Raw genomic sequence first — 6,109 nt, forward strand, 5'->3', positions numbered from 1 at the left:
TACCAGTTCACATATTTGTGCGCCAAAAGTCAGTGCAGCATACCGCAGGCTTGTGTTGTATAGATTTGCCTTAAATGACCTTCAAAGGGGGGAAATGTGCCTGCCTGCCTGCCTGCCTGCCTGCCTGCAGTATGGGCTAGCATGAGCCGGCAAGTCCTTGATCAGACTATTCTGTTAATAATGTTAAAGATTAGCATTTTGGCTAATAGGAAATCCATTAAAGTTTCAACTGCCACCTGGTAATGAAGATACGAGACTACATGGTATAAACATGTTCTGAGCCTCCCAAGAAGTCTTATAACAAAATGAGGAACGTTTGGTATTTCTAAATTTAAGAAAAACATGCACTGAAGAAATTAAATTTTTCCTACAGAACAAAAAATCCCAACAAAAATGTAACCCCTCCCAAATCATTGGTTAGCCCATCTGGGCTGCCTTTCCAGATTTTATTGTTTGATAACCCACACCTCCTCTCCAGTTGGTTTTGTTAATAAAAAAAACCTGTAATAGTTCAGTATAAGCAACCTTCCATTGTTGTTTTAGGATTTCTGCATTGTGGTCTGAGTTGTCCCAGCCTAGATTCTCTGTTAGTGGAGAATCTCTCCCATCTCTTTTGTATCGTAGAATCATACAAAACTAGGGTTAGAACAGACCTCAGGAGGCATAACCGTCTGCTCAAAGCAGGACCACCCCCAACTCTTATCATCCCAGCCAAGGCTTTTATCTTAATCTCCAAGGATGGAGACTCCACAAGCTCTCTAAGTAATCTGTTCCAGTGCTTTACTGCCCTCTTAGTGAACAAGTTTTTCCTAATATCTAACCTAACTTTCCTTCCTGCAACTTGTGAACATTTCTCCTTGTTCTGTCATCTGTCACTATTGAGAACAGTCTAGCTCCATCCTCTTTGGAACCCCCCTTCAGGTAGTTGAAGGCAGCTATTAAATCCCTTCTCAGTCTTCTTTTCTCCAGACTAAATAAACCCAGTTCCCTCAGCCTCACCTCAGAAGTAATGTGCCCCAGCCTCCTAACCATTTTTGTTGCCCTCCACTGGACTCTCTCCAATTTGTCCACATCCTTTCTGTATTGGGGGCCCAAAACTAGATGTAGTATTCCAGATGTGGCCTCACCAGTGCTGGATAGAGGGGAATAATCGCTTCCATTGATCTGCTGGCAGTGCTTCTACTAATACAACCCAGTATGCTGTTAACCTTCTTTGAAACAAGGGCAAACTGTTGGCTCATATTTGGCTTATGATCCACTGTAAACCCCAGATCCTTCTATCCTTCTGCTTAGCTAGTCATTCCCCAGCCTGTATTTGTAATGGGATTATTCCATCCTAAGTGCAGGACTTGCACTTTTCCTTATTGAACCTCATGAGATTTCTTTTGGTCCAATCCCCCAGTTTGCTAAGGTCTCTCTGGATCCTAGCCCTACCTTCCAGCATATCTGCTATTCCACCCAGGTTTGCATCATCTTCAAACTTGCTGAGGGTGCACTCCATCCCATCTTCCAGATTGTTGATGAAGACATTGAACAAAACTGGCCCTGGGACCAAATCCTGGGGCACTCCACTTGATACTGTTTGTCAGCTAGACATTGAGCCCTTGATTACTACCCTTTGAGCTGATGATCCAGCCAGTTTTCTGTCCACCTAAGAGTCCATTCATCCAACCTGTACTTCCTTAGCTTGCTTGCAAGAACGTTGTGGGAGATGGTATCAAAAGCCTTGCTTTAAGGTATATCACATCTTTGCCGTCTTTAATTTTCCCGGAGCCTGAGGAAGGGCTTGTGTGCCTGAAAGCTTGCAGAATAAGATTTTTTTTTTTTTGTGATTTCTTAGTTGGTCTAATAAAAGGTTTCATCTCTGAACCAAGAGTACTAGAGTTTTGCATTTCTTTTTGTCTTGGACCAGCACAGCTACTAAATATATCCCTGAACCACTGCTCTCCCAGCATTCACAGAGCCAGTTATCTTGTCATAGAAGGCAATCATGTTGGTCGGGTATGACGTGCCCTCACTGAATCTATGCTGACTGTTCCCTTCTCCAGGTGCTTAGAAATGGATTCTTTGAGGACCTGCTCCAATATTTTTTCCAGGGACTGGGGTGAGGTTGACCAGTGTGTAGTACCCTGGATCTTCCTCCTTCCATTTTTTTTTAATAGCACCGTATTTCATCAGGCCTATCTCCGGTTTCATACTGGAGCTCTGAGCAATTGTACAACTCTTTTACGTAAAGAGCGAGTCCTCCTCCTCTTCCCTGCCTGTCCTTTCTGAGCAGTTCATATCTATCCATGACTACTCCGCTCACGTGAGCTATCCCACCAAATCCCTTATTCTAGTTGCATCATAGTTTGGAGAATGCAAGGACTCCCAGGCTAGGGACAGACATTCAAAAAGCCTGAGCCTGAATTGATTTGATCTTTTGCAGATTAGTCTAACCTGGCTAGGCTGAACCAGTTTGTAACTGGACAGACATTCTCTCTGGACTGAGGAAATTCAGGCACATGCCTGCAATGGCTCTGGCTAGAAGCTGGGGGGTGATAGAGCAGCCCTCCTTTCCCTTCCAGAGAGGTGAGCTGAGGGGGGGGCATGGCCAGGCCCTGGCAGGACCTGTGATTAGTCTGCCGGCACCATCCCAGGCTTTTCCCTGCATACTGCTCAAGGGGCAGGAGTGTTGCCAGCCCCTGGCTGAACTCTCAGAACAAAGGGTGGGGTGTGCAGTGCACGCATCTGTTGATGATCCGGACCTTTTCAATCTCCCTCCCTGCTGTCTGCAGCAAACTGACAGGCAAGCAAGCCAGCAGGGAGTTGATAACAATGTTTATCAACTCATCAGCAAAACAGTAGCCTCCCTCCATTAATTCAGACTCTTCTTAAACCGCTTACCAGCTGACCTGTTGATTTAGCTCCAAAAAGCCCTAAGCGGTCACTGTTCTGTCTGCCTGTCCAAGTGAAATTGGAGACATGCATACACAGACACCTCTCGGCTTTAGCTAGCATACCACATGCCTAGGGTCTTTGGGGCTGGAGTTTGTGTTGTGGGAGATGGGAGGGGGGGTGGGGTTCCTGCTTGAGCAGCAACGGGGGGGCAGGGCAGGGGGAAGCCAGGCAGACCCTGCTGAGTCTGCAGAGCTCCAGCCAGGGAGCTGAGGGAAGGGACCAGTCCTGCTGTGGAGCAGAGAGCCCTGCCCAGCCCAGAGAGCATGCTTAGATGCTGGGGTCCCTAATTTAACTTGAACCAGCAAGGGGTCTGGGACAGACATTGCATACACTGGTTTGACCCAAATCAGTTAAATCTGATACTACATTCAACCAGGTTTATCTCAAATCAGTTTCAGCCAAAGCTCTGCTAGTCACTATCTGCACAGCCCTGGATTGATCTCCAGGATGCGTCCACTTCTACCTGGGCCCTTCTCCTTGACCGGAAGGATTGAAGAGAACACCACCTGGGCCCCTGGGCCCTTAACCTTTGCACCCAGAGCTTTGTAGTCACTTGATCTGCTCAGGGTCGCTCCTGGCAGTGCCATTGATGTCCACATAGATGAACAGCATTGGGTAGTCAGAGGGCTTGATGAGTCTTGGTAATCTTTCTTTGACTTCTCAGCTCCATGCAAGCCGCAGACCTCCAGAGACAACAGGTCAGGCTGGCAGATGGATGCCTCCACAGAAGGGCATTTCTAACCACTGCTACCCATGGCTTTCTTTTGGTGGTTTGATTCTCCCAACCTTGGGGATACCTGGCCTGGTCTCTTCCACCAACAGAATGAGCTCTTCCTCTGTTTTGCTAGGGCTCAGTGCCTTTTCTTCAGGAAAACCACTGCAGGTGGGGATGAAGACTTCCGCTTGCTGTCAGAGGTCACACGCTTCCACGTTCCTGGAAGTCCATGCCCTCTTCCTTCTCATTATCCAAATGGGATAATGAGTCATCCATTCCTGTGAGCTGTCTGAACTCACTTTACTCTTCCCTGATGGATTAGTTGGGTAGAGTGCTTTTCGCAAACACTGCCAGACTGTTTTAGACACCATCTCAGTTTAAAAAAAAAATAAAAAAAATTGTAAGTTTCCTTTTTACTTTATTATTTTACTGTTAATTATTTTAGTTGGAGCACAAAGCTCATGTGGTTCTGGACATAGCAGCAAATACTGAGAGGGCTACACTGGAGTAAATAATTATTGTCTAGTTACAGGGGTAGACAAGGGTTTGATAGCCCTTTCCTTAGTGTAAAATAACCTCCCATCCTGTGCCAGAGGAAGAGGGAAACGAATACTGATGAAAAAATGAAGCACATATTTATAAATAACAGAAGCCGCAACTATTCCTTGCTCAGACTTCCTGTCTTTCTTTTAGTTGGACCAGATTTTCTTTCTAGACACTGAAAACTTTCACATAAGCCACGGTAAGCTCTTATTATGAGTTTATGCTGTTTGAAAAATGTTTTTGGCCTGTGTCTGCGTAGCAAGAGCAAACCCTGCTGTAATGTGATTTACAATAACATCCTGACAATGTCAGATTGTTTGTGTAGGTGAGCTTTATCGGCTTTTTCCATGTCTTAGTGAAATGTTGATGTTCAGTTTGTTGGTAGTTAATGGAAAAGGAAGGATGAATCATTTCTTTGCAAAATCTGCAAATTTATCAAAACCAAATAAGAATAAGTCTGTTCCTCTTCCACATTTTGCTCTCGTGTTGAGAATTAAGCTAGAGACACAAGAGCAACGACCAAAATGATATAATTTGAGGTCATTTTGTAATCCGAGAGGCATCTGGATCAACAGAAGATTGCATTTGCATCCTATTTTGCACACCTATCAAATGAAGCTATCGTTCTCACCAAAACAGTGCAACTTCTGAAATGTTAGCAGCCTGTTACAACTAATAGAATTGGGCACTACCTAACATTGCAGTTTTGAACAAAATAGGATTGGAAAACATGTCTTCCTCCACTTCACCTGCAAAACCCTGGTGCAAAGGAGGGTGTTTTTTTTCCTTAGCATAGTCACCTACTGGGAGTTCTTTAAAAGTATGCTATTACATATATGGAAATATGAAAGGGTAGAGTTTTCCTCTTGCTTGGACTTTGAATGTTTCAGAAAAATGAGCTACTTAAATTGTTAGGAAGTAGAAATGAAGAAGACTGGTCTTTGTGAGATTTTTTTTAAACCATTAGGACCAGAAAGTGCCCAGTTCTGCTTAAAATGACATATCTGGTGATCAGGGTGACTTATTCCACACCCCTCCCCCCCAGTGTTTTACTGTGCTGAGACCATATGTATTGAGCCTGCCTTCTCTTGGCTCAGAGATGCATTTCATTGTCATCTGCTTTAGGAAACAGAACTATTGTTAAATTCCACCCCCTGCCCCAAATAACGACTTCCCTTACAGATATTGGAAATAATTTCACTTCTTGTGCAGACTAAGCAAATACATTTTCTGTAGCAATTTAGAAAACATGTTTTGAGATGCTAACATTACAGGTATTGCACAATTAACTGTTTAATTGCAAAATTACCTTAAAACTAGCTAGAAGTGCAAATTGGCTATCACACACACGAAGCTCCAACCAGTTACAAAATTTAGACGTTGAAAATGTGTATTAATTTTATAGCTGGTTACTGTTCAGCTTTAATTTGCACATGTAGCAGGGTCTCCCTTGTGGCTGGGAGTCCCGTCAGCTGACATGGCTCCTAGCTGCAGGGGAGTACCTTGCCCAGCATGAAACCCCCAGATCCCATCGATAGTGGCTGCCCTGCCGTTATCCCCAAGACTCAGGGTGCATGAAATCCCCAGTTCACATAGAGAGACCCTGCAACTAATGGGGCTCTTGGCCATGGTTGTGTGTGCGGTGCAGTTGGGCTGAGAGCCCCATCAGTTATGGGATCTCTCAGTATTGGCTGTGCATGAAGCGCAGGCAGGACCAAAAGCCCTGTCAGTTGTGAGTCTCTTGGCCATGGCTGTGTGTAGCTTCCAGCCACAGGAGCCTGGTGCTTGCCACGGTAGAAGTGGGTTGGCCTGGCTGTGTTCCTCTCCACTATGTGCAGTGCTGGTCAGAGCCACGTGCCACTGGGTGGCAGTGCCTGCACAGGGCACGAGTGCCCTGCCTGCTGCTGCTGC

Source organism: Alligator sinensis, unplaced genomic scaffold (assembly GCF_000455745.1).
Source record: "Alligator sinensis unplaced genomic scaffold, ASM45574v1 scaffold144_2, whole genome shotgun sequence".
Lineage (NCBI taxonomy): Eukaryota > Metazoa > Chordata > Crocodylia > Alligatoridae > Alligator > Alligator sinensis.